Source organism: Mastigoproctus giganteus, chromosome 2 (assembly GCF_048544385.1).
Source record: "Mastigoproctus giganteus isolate SK-2022 chromosome 2, ASM4854438v1, whole genome shotgun sequence".
NCBI classification, from domain to species: Eukaryota; Metazoa; Arthropoda; class Arachnida; order Uropygi; family Thelyphonidae; genus Mastigoproctus; species Mastigoproctus giganteus.
Window position 1 is genome coordinate 192,725,984 of NC_143576.1, and position 14,325 is coordinate 192,740,308.

Genomic DNA, 14,325 nt, shown 5'->3' on the forward strand with positions numbered 1-14,325 from the left:
GCATTCAAATACTCTACCACACAACTTGCCCTACAGATAGAATTAGAAGAAATGACGAATAGGTTTCTAGACAGAGGATACCCTATTACCTCTATCAATAGTATTAAATTAGAAGCGAAAGACAAAATCAACAACAAACAATGACAGGATTAATAAAAAATATTTTATTACAATGCCATATGTTGAACACTAGTATAGACAAATTGGCAACCTTTTTAAAGGTAAGAAATGAAAATAGTAGCAAAACCGGGCCATAAATTATATGCAACACTAAAAAATCACTTGGAACTATCATTCTCTGAACAATCACATGACCTAGTCTACCACCTTTCATATAAGGATTGTGATCCTACTTACATTGGATCTACCAGATGCATTTTAAACTCAAGGGTTACGCAACATGAAGCATCAGTCCGTGGATCACGTGCAAATGCTTCGGAACTAGCATTCCATGCAATAAATGAAAACCACACATTCCTGTTTAAGGAAGCCAAAATTTTAAATATTCAAGATAATTATACTAAGTTATTGATTGCAGAAACTTTATAAATGAAATTACAAAGAAACTCGATTAATGTTCTGAATTGTGGTCATTCGAATGCATGCATACCAAAGACTAATCTCCTATTTATATGATTCCGAACTCACAAATTTCGTTAATTTCATTCCTGCCCTGTGAACATGACACTTGTCAAAGTTTTAGTCTACTTAAGGGAGGAAATTTTAGTGGATTTTAATTCATTGTTTTTATAGTATTTTTATCGTATTTTAATAGTATTTCACTCGTATTTTAAATTTGCGTTCATGACAAAATGTCTTCCATCACTGAAGATTGCATGGGGGTTTGATATTTCTCGGTTTGGGTTGGGGTTCACCACTGTGATCGGTGCCTCCGTAGCCAGGTGGGCAGGAGCAGCAGTGCGTAGCACACACTTCTTGATTAGACCGGGGTTTGAGCCCGTGACCACCAAATACGGAGGATGCGGAGAGGTCAAGGAATGACCACCACATATTCCCAGAGCAATATGGCCTTAGTTGCTAATGCTCCTAAAAAAAAAAAAAAAAAAAAAACCACTGCTATCCTGGGGTGTTAGATTACCCGTCAGTTGATAAGAGGAACGCATTATGAGTTTTAAATTATTTTTATATTATTTTAACGTATCATTTTATAATTTGTTTGCGTAAGGAGAGTTGGTTAAGAAGAAATCCTACTGACTGAATAAAAGGTAATTCCTTGTTTATTCCTCAAAAATTATATCTTGATATACCATGTCAGTTAATTACATGTGTAAATTCATAAATTAATTTCATATTTAAAAATTAATGCATTAAATTCTGGCCAATGTTATAAACTCAATTCTTGGTTGAGATTTTGTGATATGTGATTTATCTTTGTAGATACAAAAACTTGAGGCTAATATTGTGAGCGAACATATATTCAAGAACAATTTCGATAATATATAATAAGTTGCATGGATAATTTACTTTTTCTTGACATAAATAGAAATAATCCACAAAAACAATGGCTTTTAAGAGCATGATTAAGTGTTTACAGCAGTGGTTTTCAACCTGAGTGCCTCAATGACATTCCAGGTATGCCATCCTTCTCACTGGCCTGGTGGTACTTGGCCATTCTCTTGTTGCATATATCCAGCTACATATTCCACCACATCACTTGTGACAACTGGTTTTCTTGTCCTCAGTTCATGTATGTCTTCACTTAGAGAGAGGCATTTGCCCATGTGGTACTATTAATAGAACTTTTTTAAAACTCCTAAAAGTAATTCTCCTGTTCTTGATATGTACAGTTACTAGTTCTGAAATGCTGCACACATTAACTGCAGTAGTGACACAACCCATCTTTTATTATGTAAGAAGAATTCATTCCCCATCATTATGGAGGATGGCGATATTCCAGTGGACACAGAGTGTACTTCTGTACAAATATATTCCTTTATTTTGATGAATTTACTAGGAATAAATGAGAAACTAATACAAATTTTCAGCTTATACAAATGGGGAAAAGCGCTGTCATTATAGTATGTTTGTGTATAATATTATACTTGCTCTCTGGATATTATTTTTTTATTTCATAATGATTTATGATGTTTTTTAATTTATAAGGGAACTTTAAACATCTGTCATTATAGAATGACAGATGTAGAATTTAAGTTCTACCTAAGCCACTTCAACTTTAGACAATTTGTAAATAGAAGTGAATATTTCTTTGAACATTGTTTTCTTTGCTTTCTTAATTGTAGTTTTCTGTGTACTTAGTTTTTTATTTGTATACTTCTCTAGAATTTCTGAAATAAATAGTGCTCTCTGAATGACTAAGTGGAAACCTTTTTTTTATGCTGAAAATGGACATGGATATCAAATGTATTTCATTTAAACAGTTATACTAATGGCAAAGGTATGTTGTCATATAAGTTTAAAACCAGTAGAAAGTATTATAAAATTTCTTTTAATTAAAAAAAAAATTATGAATTGCTTGTAATAGTTGTTTTTGAATTTAGTTATTTTCTCCACTAGAGAAGGCTATTCTGTTAAAGGTAGGATTAATTCAGTAGTTCTAATCATGAAAAATTTATGGATTTGTAGTTGGTGCTTGGCTCTTAAGAACCAGATTTTTTTTTTTTTTTTTTGAGCTATCTGCTAAGTTTAAAACCATATACACTCAAAATTATGGCTAACTGATTTTTGCATTCTGCACAAAGAATGTCTCTCCTCTTTACCTGATAAAGCTTATGAAAGGCATATGTGACAGAGAAAAAGAACTTCTCTTTAACAGGACCTTTGTTGATTACTGTATACAGAAAGCAACTATTCTTATAGTGGTTTTAGCACAGCATTGCCTCCGTAGCCGAGTGATCAGGAGTGGGAGTGCAGTAGCACACGCTCTTTGAGTAGACCGGAGTTCGAGCCCCTGACTGCTGAATACGGTCGATCTGCCAACCCGCACTGGATCAGCGTGGCAGATTATGGTCCATTTTCCATCAGCATGAATTGTTGAGGAGGCTTCCATCCTGCAGTGGGTTGATAATGGCTGCACTTTTTGTTTTGGAAAGGGCTAAATTCAGATCCCATCAGTGACAAAGAATATCCTGACATCCTTTTCTCCCATGACTACAGTTATTAGTTTGTTGAATTTGGAGTTAAACTATGAATTGATGCTGCCTAGTTAGCATTAGTAGAGGCATTTTATGCAAGAAAGCAAGCATATGCAGCATCAGCCAAAAAAAAAAAAATAAAATAAATAAATAAAAAATAACCACTTCCACTTCACCCCTCTGTTCGTTCGAAATACTTGTCCAGCCGAGCCTTAAACTTATTTAGGCTATCAACTTCAACGACAAGGGATGGAAATCTGTTCCACCAACCAACCACCCGCTGGCTAAAGGCAAATTTCCTCACGTCTATCCTACATCTGTCTTTCCTCAATTTGAATTTATGCCCTCTCAGGTGATTATTCTGAGCAAGAGGAAGAATCCCATCAGCATTGAGCATGCTCAAACCATTCAAGGCTTTATACACCTCTATCTGATCACCTCGCCGGTGCCTAGTCTCCAGACACTGTAATTTGCAAAACTTAAGCCTTTCTTCGTAAGAGCACCCTTTTGTTCCATTCACTAATCTTGTTGCCCTTCTCTGTACTCGTTCCAGCATCTCTACATCCTTCTTGAAATGAGGCCTCCAGACCTGTATACAGTACTCTAGGTGTGGCCTGACCATTGCCTTATACAATGGAATAATCACCTCCTTATCCCTGCTAGAAAAATTCCTATATATCATCGACAATACAACATGAGCTACTCTTGCAGCCCGTCTGCACTGCTCAGAAAACTTCATATCTGCCTGCACAATCACCCCCAGGTCCCTTTCATTCTCTACCACTATCAGTGTAGTACCACAGAGTTGATACGTTGCTCTGGGGTTGCTGTTTCCCATATGTAGTACTTTACATTTGTCAATGTTAAACTTCATTTGCCACCTCTCAGCCCATCTGCTCAACCTTTCCAGATCCTGTTGCAGTAGTTAATGCAGATGCTCAGATTATTTTGGAAGAAAGAAAAAGGTGGAGTTATGGATGCTAATTCAGAAAAATAGTGTGTATGCAAATCTGTAGAAAAGGGATGCAGCACAAACTGAATATATATGTGATAGGGAGTGGATTGAAGAAGATTGTCAGGAATGATATATGTATTATTTTGTCTAGAAATCTAGTGTGTAATTGAAGATGAGCAAGAGGAATAGCAAGCTGCTTTTTGTATGAAAAATAAGTTAGCTCTTGTTTTAAAAGGATTGAAGTTAACAAAAAGTTTCTTTCTTCCACTGGAGAATTACCTAGAAACTGTCATTCAAGGAAGTAGTGGTGGATATACAAGAAGTTATAGCTGAATTAGTAGAGCAGGATTTCTTGAACTGGAAAGTGGTATATTATCATCAGGAATACTATGAATAACATTGATTGAGAAGTTAGCAGAATGGTGAGCAGTCTACTGTTTTATAGAGTGAGTAGTCATATAATAAACTAGTTTTACCCAATTGCACAAATTGGAAGGGGCACAAGATGTAATGCTTAATGACCTTTATGGATCAAAAGCCTTAGAAATGACAAAGTTAACTGCTTGATTTTTCCAAACTTTTCATGAAATTTGCCCATATATTAATAACACAAGCCAGATATCACCAGTGTATTGTCACTGTTGGAATCCATATTGGCACTTGTTAATCATATGGAAGGTTTCAATGTAGTGCAACATTTGATGGCTGATGTTTATGTGTGTATGTTTGGAAAGGGTTAAAGTAAGTGCGATAGGACACCAATTGAAAGGGAAGGATTTATCATACTTTGGTTGAATACAAATAAATTTCCATACAGAAAAAGAAAACACCAGTGGAATAAGACAGTATGTAAAGGCTACATGAAACAGGAGATGCTATCAAGACACAGACTTCTTGGCATTGATTATTGTGATCCCTGATCTTGAAATTTTAATCCATGAACTAAATTTTAACTCAAGGTTTCTGAAGAGGGCAAAGTGAAAATATCTTTCTTGAAGTATTCAAAATTAGTTATCTGACAGATCCAAATAAATCCTAGGTAGTGCAGAAAAACCTAGGTAAGCTAATGCTTGAAAGCATACTGTACAACTAAACAGTCCTGTGGCTAGCTATATTTTAATATAAAATGTGTGTTGGTAAAATTTAATTTCTAGTGCATTGTGAACTTTACAAAAATTTCCTACTTTTTCTAAAAATATCTTATTTTCCCCCTGTTTTTTGCAGTGAACTCCTAATTTTACAAAAAAGTAGTTTGCCAATTTTGTCCCAAAAATCTTTTTTTTTTCTTGCTCACAATTGTCTGATCTCTAGCGTTTTGAAAGTTGGCAGCTGTGCATTTGGAGAAGAGGCAAATTTCCTACTCTTACTCTTTTCAAAATAGAGTTTGAATATATTAATAACTTATTTGCAACTGTTACAAGCTTTACTTTGTCAGCAAATGAAGCTGGAATTGCCAAATTACAGCTAAATAAAGGATCTTATAAAATTAAAAGCAGGAATAAAGCACATCTATCTATGTGTAAACAAAATATGTTTATTTCTGATCAAAAGAAAAACTTTTTTTTATTAAAAAAAAAAAAAAAATTTATATGCAGATGTTTTATGGTATTTTCCTTCCTTTCTTCAGTGGATGCTACTGGTTGTTATTTCAGTATTACAAAGAACAGTACAGGGTGTTTCAAAATTATGTATACACACTTAAATTTATATTTAATTAACAATATATACAAATGTAATTTTTTTTTTTTTTTTTTGATACATTGAAGACAAACATTAATTTTATTTTTTACAACAATAAAACTTTGCTTTTATTGTTTTACACTAGGTTACATTTCTTGCAACTTCAACATTTTTGTTACTTTTTGATGTCCTTTTCCTGCCACTTGCTAAGTTATTGATATTCTGAATGCTCCACAAAATTTATCCCCCAAATGAGTAATTGTTAAACATGTGGGCTCTTTTGTTCCATATTGTTCCACTGAATTTCATTGACATTTTCATATTTCCAATACCATTTTATAATTGCCTTTCTTTCTTCAAAACTTAATTGGATACTCACCATCATTTTAGAGGTATCTATAAAAAAAACAAAAATTAAATTATTTTAAAAAAATTGTCTATTTTTAAGCTGCAAAATGAGTTTAAGAAAATTAAATTTGTGCATATTGTTCATTAAATATAAATTTTTAAAGTGTGTATACATAATTTTGAAACACTTTGTATAGCTAAAGATTTAACATGTGATTTTAAAATTTTAGATTTCATTATGCAATTTTAAGATTTCAAAATTAATTACTTATGGAATATTTTGCCATTCTGTTCTTTGTAATGGTAAGGTAGTAACCACTATAGAAGTGGCGGGAATGTATTGAAATTTGAAACATCTGACTACTACAAAGTTTCTTATTATGATCTGTATATAATTTCCAGTTGGAAATAAATACATATTTAGTTCACTCACAAGTAGAAGTGCTTTATTCCTTTTAATTTATTTACATTCTTACCTTGCTATTCAAGCAACATCTAATGATTTCAGTCCTACTCTGTGAAGTGCAGACAGACGCAAGGATAGCCTGTGGTGTTTGGAGATAGGTGACACAAAGTGCCACGTGTGAGGAAAGAAAGTGGGCTACAAAGCTTAGTAACAAAGTATCATGCAGGGATTCTGACTGAAGTGTAATAAGGCTCAGAGAGTGAAATTAATAAAGGTGAAATTTCCGTTGTTATAAATGTTTCTAGAATTAAGGGCATAAATTCAAATTGAGGAAGAACTGTATCAAGTTTTCTTTTGGCCAATACTATTTGAAGATTTGAAAATTCAGCTGACCTTCAAATTTTAAATTTGAAAGTCCAAAAAAAACTAAAAAAGAAAAACCAAAAAACCTTACTTTCTCTCCCCCCACACACAGTGGTGGTCACGTAAATTGCATCACTCTCTTAAAGTTTAATATTTCCTTAACTCCCTCTATAGGTAAAATTATGTCATCGTGAGACACTATTACATCATTTTATAAAACTAGTGTGATATTGCATCACCATTCTCTAGTATTAGAGTGGTATTGCATTATCTTGTTTATAAAAGCATCGGCGCCTCCGTAGCCAGGTGGGAAGGAGCAGCAGTGCGTAGCACACGCTTCTTGATTAGACCGGGGTTTGAGCACGTCACCACCAAATACGGAGTATGCGGAAATCAGGAATGACCACGGCATATTCATGGAGCAACATGGCCTTAGTTGCTAATGCTCCTAAAAAAAAAAACAAAATAACAAAAAAATAACAAATAAAAGCATCCACCTGCTGCTATCTGTCTTTGCTTCCTATTCAGCAGTAGTATGGCAAACACTCAGTTAATTCCAAGGTAGAAAAATGTAATTATTCTTGATAAAGAGGGTGTAGCTAGTTGATATATAGCTGCAGAAATTGGCTGTAACCAGTCCACTGTTTTAAGTTTTCTTAAAAAGAAATGTGAGACCGGAGGTGTCAAAAGAAAATCTGAAACCAGACTGAAATGGAGAAGTATTGCAGCACAGCACGAAGTTTTGTAGCGTCTATGCTTCCATGATAGTTGGGCAAGTTCCATATACCTACAATCCATGTGGAAAAAATGTACTGGAATAAGTGCTAAGGATAGAACTGTATTAACGAAAACTTGTGATGAGTGGTCTGAAAGCATGTCAACCTCATAAGAAGTCCTTATTGACAAAATCCATCAGGAAGACTTACTAACCTGCGCTAAAGAACATATTAATTGGAAAGTTGAGCAATGAGAATTTTAATATTCTGTAATGAATCCAAATTTAATCTCCGTGGATTGGGTGTTAAATGCTACGTTTGCCATAGACCTGATGAAGCTTATCACCCTGACTGTGTTCGATCAACAGTAAAGTTTCTATTGGACCAGATGGTTTTGGGATACATAACAAATGAGTGGGCAGAATCCATTTATAAATGGCAACTACTGACTGTTAATGGCAATTACTGCACAGAAATTTTAAAGAAGATACTTCTGCCCATCATCAGATTCTCTGTCAAGGAACAGAAAATTTTGTTTTCCAATATGACCCTGCACCTTGCCTCACTGCACATAGGGTTAGTACAATATTACATAATTATTTAAGGTGCCTCCGTAGCCAGGTGGGAAGGAGCAGCGGTACGTAGCACACGCTTCTTGATTAGACCGTGGTTCGAGCCCGTCACCACCAAATACGGAGGATGCGGAAAGGTCAGGGAATGACCACCGCATATCCCGGAGCAATATGGCCTTAGTTGCTAATGCTCCTAAAAACCAAATAACAAACAAACATAATTATTTAATACAACTTATAGTATACTAATTTTAACCTGTTTGAAACACTGACTGTTATATATATATATATATATATATATATATATATATATATATATATTATTTTTTTTTTTTTCTCTTTTGGTAAAGAAGTTTATTCAAGACTGCAATATCCAGTCCTTATCATGGCCAGGAAATAGTTAAGATTTGAACTATTTCCTGCAAACTAAGTAGTGATTATATCAAGAATCTGAAACATTCCATACCAGATAGGTGCAAGGGAGTAATTAAAGCTTGTGGTGAGCCAATAAAATTTGTCTGTTATAGACGATCTAATGGTATCACAGCTGTACTTATTTTCTGTTGATATATTTCTTTTCCATCTTATTACAGTGTTAATTTCAAATGTTGGTGATAATGGAAATGCATTCATATGACCTGCAGTATATTTCAGTGATTATTTATAAATAAATATATCTAAATAGTTTTTTGTTTAATTTATTTTTTATCAGTAAAATGCATGATCATTTTATGTCAGTGTATAACAAATTTGAGGCTATAAGGGCAATTATTTCAATTAATGCCTGTGGTTTTGGGGCAAAATTTATACAGTGATGCAACTTATGGCCACCATTGTATATGAGAAGAGAAAAAAATATACACACCCACTTGGGGTGGGGAATTAGAAGCAGTTGCAAATAACAATATCAATAAATGAATTAAGATAGAAAATGGTTAATTTGAAAAAACTTTTTCAAATTTATATTGACATTGAAGAATTTACTTCTTGATGGATAAATGGAGCTGTGATATACCATAGTCCTTTCATTGCTTTTTACTTCAGAAATATCCTAATAAATTGATCTGTACTCTTATTTTTAGCAAGTAACCTACAATGGCTTTGACAGGTACTGAAGATTACCTATCAAGGCTCTAAATTATACAGTACCTATTACTCATTTTGCATCATTTAAATGACAGCATATTATTTAAATAGTACGTTTATACTATGTAAAGTATTAATTTTATTGAAAAAAATTTATTTTTATTTCACTCTTCATAAATTTGTTTTATTTTATTTATTTTTTTATTATATTATATGTTTAAATGAGCCCATTTTACTTTGTTTTATTATTAGTTTGTTGGTTTATTTGAATTTCTTTTATTTTTTGTTTACTACATTTTATGTAATAAATAAAAACCAATTATTTTAGTATTCTTTAACATTTTTAATCCAATATGGCACTGACGTAGCCAAGTGGTCAGGAACGAGAGTGCATAGCACACGTTCCATGAGTGGACCGGGGTTCAAGCCCGTGACTACTAAATACGATAAATATTTGTATTGACGATTTATTGTAAACTCTACTGACTTGGTTGTCGTGCTGGAGTATAAACAGAAAATTTATTTTATTTATTTACTTTCTCTTATTTTCTCAATTTATGTTTTCAGTTTAATGTGTCCAGCCAGTATTAATTTTGAATACCTTAATTTTCCTTGTTTTAATACAGTTAAAACAAGAATCTCACTAATTCTCATATCTGTCAACGTTTAGAAATCATCAAGTTAGTTAATATACTCAGTGCATTACATTTCGGGTGCATTAGCAAATAATAATAATTCATTATTAATAATGACAAAAAAAGCAATGATTTTTATGTGCAAACTGAGATAATTTTGTTTCTGCATATCTGCAGCATTGCTCATTCATTCCTCCACCCAGCACATGGCAACAAACGTATTATCCACTACTTTAGCTAAAAGATATGGAATTTGGATAGCCTGCGATATGTATGAAAAAAATAAATATTAATTGCTAGATTTAGATTTTTATTGGTCTGATTATTTTAATGAAATTTGGTTGACTTGACATATCTTTCTAAAAGGCCCAAATATAAAAGTTCATGAAAATCCATCTGCTGGAAGTTGAGTTATTACATGAGGATGAAAAAAAATATATATACTGTATATATAATAATAAATGCCAGATTTCTGTTGGTTTGATTTTTATGGAAATTTAAAATGGCGCAACAAATCTTTTTAAAAGGCACAAATATAAAATTCCATGAAAATTTGTCCAGTGGGAGTTGAGCTATTATGTGTGGATGGACATGATGAAGAAAATAGACACATTATGCATATTTGCTAATGTATCTAATAATTATGATTTATGACAAAAAAAAGAGCAAAAAGCAATGACTTATGTGTAAACCAAGAAAACTGTTTCTGTGCATCTGCCATTCATTTCTCATATTCATTTCAGTGCCTATTCGTTTCTCCACTCACTGCATGAGAACAAACATTAATATTCAGTACTTCAGCTACAATATATGGTATGTGGATAGCCTATGGGATATATATGGGGGGGAAAAAAAAAAAAAAAAAAACAGTTTTCTATTGGTCCAATTTTAATGAAATTTAGGAAAGATTGGCAAAACTTTCTTTTAAAGCCAAAATAGAAAATTTCACAAAAATCTGTGCACTGGTAGTAGAGTTATTACCTGTGGATGGATAAAGAAATAATAATTGTTGAATTTCTGTGTTGGTCCAATTTTAATGAAATTTGAAATAACTCAACAGGTCTTTCTAAAATGCCTAAATGTAAACTTTCATGAAAATCTGTCTACTGTGGGAGTGGAGTTATTACATGAGGATGGAAAAAGATGAAATAATAATATGGATTTTTATTTGTTCTGATGAAATTTAGCTTGGCAAATCTTTTTAAAAGGCCAAATATAAAATTTCATGAAATTCTGTCCACTAGGAATTGAGTTGTTACTTGCAGACTGATGAATGGATGAGTGGCTATACACATAACAGCTCAACTCCCACACAATGGTCTCCGACAGTTTTTAAATTCTGTACAGTGGGATAAACTGACGGTGTTACCAACAGTAAATCCTAAGTGGGAAGCATTCAAGGAATTAATCGTGGAAGCTACTAAAAGTTTCATACCTATTAAGAAATATTGTTCAAGGTTTAGGCCTAAATGGTTATCTAATGAACTAATGAAACTCGTAATAGAGAAGAAATATGCATGGGATGCATATAAATTATCAAGCGACTCAGAAGCCTATGGCAGATATAAGCTAGTCTGTAATCAGGTGACAAAGGAGGTTAGGCAGGTGAAGGCAGATTACGAGAAATCCTTGGCAAAAGATGCTAAGAAAAACAGCAAGGATTTCTTTACTTATATAAACTCTAAAAGGAAGGGGATGAATCTGATTGGTCCACTTGATATCGATGGTTTGACTGTTGATGATCCTGCTCAGATAGCAAACAAACTGAATGACTATTTTGAATCTACATTCACACATGAAGAAATATTAAGGTTTGAAAATGGCAGAAGGTTATCAAATTGTAGCAGGATACTTAATGATTTTGTAATAACTGAAAGCAAAGTGGAGGAGAAATTGTTGAAGTTAAACATAAGAAAAGCACCTGGGGTGGATGGGATCTATCCAGTTATATTAAAGGAGGCGGCAAAGCAACTAAGCAAACACTTAGCCATAATTATGAGAGCGTCCTTGGACTCAGGGGAGGTTCCCACGGACTGGAGATGTGCAAATGTATCCCCAATTCACAAAGGAGGATCGAAGGGTGACACGAGTAATTACAGACCAGTTAGTTTAACTTCTGTTCCGGGTAAAATAATGGAGTCACTGGTTAAAGATGCATTGCAGGATCATCTAGACAAGACTGCAGCAATAAATCAGACACAGCATGGATTTGTTAAGGGAAAGTCTTGTCTGACAAACTTGATAGGATATTATGATGTGGTTACAAAGGAACTGGATGCAAAAAATAATTTTGATATCATATATTTGGATTTCAGGAAAGCTTTTGACACTGTTGCGCATGGAAGACTATTGTACAAATTGGAGCAGAATGGTATTAAAGGTAAGTTGCTACAATGGATAAAAGGATGGTTAAGTGGGAGAAGACAGAGGGTGGTAATCAATGGGTGCTGCTCTTCTTGGACTAATGTTATTAGTGGAGTCCCACAGGGTTCGGTGTTAGGTCCACTGTTTTGTATATTTATCAATGATATTGATGAAGGTATATCAGGCTTAATGTCGAAGTTTGCAGATGATACAAAGGTTGGCAGGGTTGTTAATGACAGTAATGGCAGTGTGCTACTGCAACAGGATCTAGATAATTTGGGCAGATGGGCTAAGAAGTGGCAACTGAAGTTTAACCTTGACAAATGCGAAGTACTACATATGGGTAGAAGTAACCCCAGAGAAACGTACCAACTGTGTGGTATTACACTTAAGGTGGTAGAAAATGAAAAAGACCTGGGAGTAATTGTGCAGTCAGATATGAAATTTTCTGAGCAATGCAGACAGACTGCCAGGGCAGGTCATGGGGTTTTGTCAATGATATATAGGAATTTTGCTAGCAGGGAAAAGGAGGTGATTATCCCTCTGTATAAGGCAATGGTCAGGCCACGCCTTGAGTAGTGCGTACAGGTCTGGAGGCCTCATTTTAGGAAGGATGTAGATTTACTTGAGCGTGTACAGAGAAGGGCAACAAGATTGGTGAGGGGAATGAAGGGATCCTCTTACCAAGAGAGGCTTAAGTTCTGCAAATTGCAGTGGCTGGAGACTAGGCACCTGCGCGGTGATCTGATTGAGGTATATAAGGCCTTGAATGGGTTGAGCACGCTGAATTCTGATGGGATCCTTCCACTTGTTCAGATTATCAAACCTAGGGGGCATAAATTCAAATTAAGAAAAGACAGATGTAGAATAGATGTGCGAAAATTTGTCTTTAGCCAGCAGGTGGTTAATTGCTGGAACAAACTTCCATCTGTCATTGTGGAAGTTGATAGGTTGAATATATTTAAGGAGGAACTGGACAGGCATTTGGAGGGAATGGTGTGGTTTTTTTTTTTTTTTTTTGGCTGATTGTGCATAAGCTCATGCACTTGCTTTCTTGCATCACATGCCACTTCTGCTGCTGCTGCTATTACTACTACTACTACTACTACAATCAGAATTATGTAATTCCTGTTACTTATCAGTGGTATTTGAGATCACTAAGATGAAATCAGTCTCAGGAAATTGATTAAGGTTATGATGATTATTATTATTGTAACTCATTCATACCCTAATAGGGACATATCTACTGTTTTAGTTTAATACAGGTGCATTTGAAAAACAAGTCTTGCAAATGAAGTTTTTGATTCTGAATTTTAAAGAAACTATTTGGAGTTTTATAGTGGATTATTAATATGCCATATATTCCTTCTTTTCAAGAATAAAAATGTTAGTCAGGCTATCACAGTTTATGTACAAATTGACTACTGTTAAATGTTGTAATAAATACAGGCAGGAGCAGCAGTGCATAGCACATGCTTCTTGATTAGACCGGGATTCGAGCCTGTGACCACCAAATACGGATGATGTGGAAAGGTCAGGGAATGACCACCGCATATCCCAGCGGAGCAATTAGCATTAGCATTAGTAGAGGCATTTGATGCAAGAAAGCAAGCTTATGCAACATCAGCCAAAAAAATTAAAGTAAAATAAATAAATAAAAAATAACCACTTCCACTTCACCCCTCTGTTCGTTCGAAATACCTGTCCAGCCGAGCCTTAAACTTATTTAGGCTATCAACTTCCACGACAAGGGATGGAAGTCTGTTCCACCTACCAACCACCCGCTGGCTAAAGGCAAATTTCCGCACATCTATCCTACATCTGTCTTTCCTCAATTTGAATTTATGCCCTCTCAGGTGATTATTCTGAGCAAGAGGAAGAATCCCATCAGCATTGAGCATGCTCAAACCATTCAAGGCTTTGTACACCTCTATCAGATCACCTCGCTGCTGCCTAGTCTCCAGACACTGTAATTCGCAAAACTTAAGCCTTTCTTCGTAAGAGCACCCCTTTGTTTCATTCACTAATCTTGTTGCCCTTCTCTGTACTCGTTCCAGCAGCTCTACATCCTTCTTGAAATGAGGTCT

General features: G+C 34.4%; 1 protein-coding gene across 1 annotated transcript in view; it reads left to right on the forward strand.

Moving 5' to 3' along the window:
• Positions 1-2,408: 2,408 nt before the first annotated feature.
• The window catches only part of LOC150089868 (F-box/LRR-repeat protein 20), a 168,365-nt gene continuing 156,448 nt past the window's right edge, over positions 2,409-14,325 (forward strand). The window contains exon 1 of the mRNA XM_090389682.1: positions 2,409-2,416. The gene's annotated coding sequence lies outside the window, so the exon portion shown is untranslated. The remainder of the gene's footprint in view (positions 2,417-14,325) is intronic.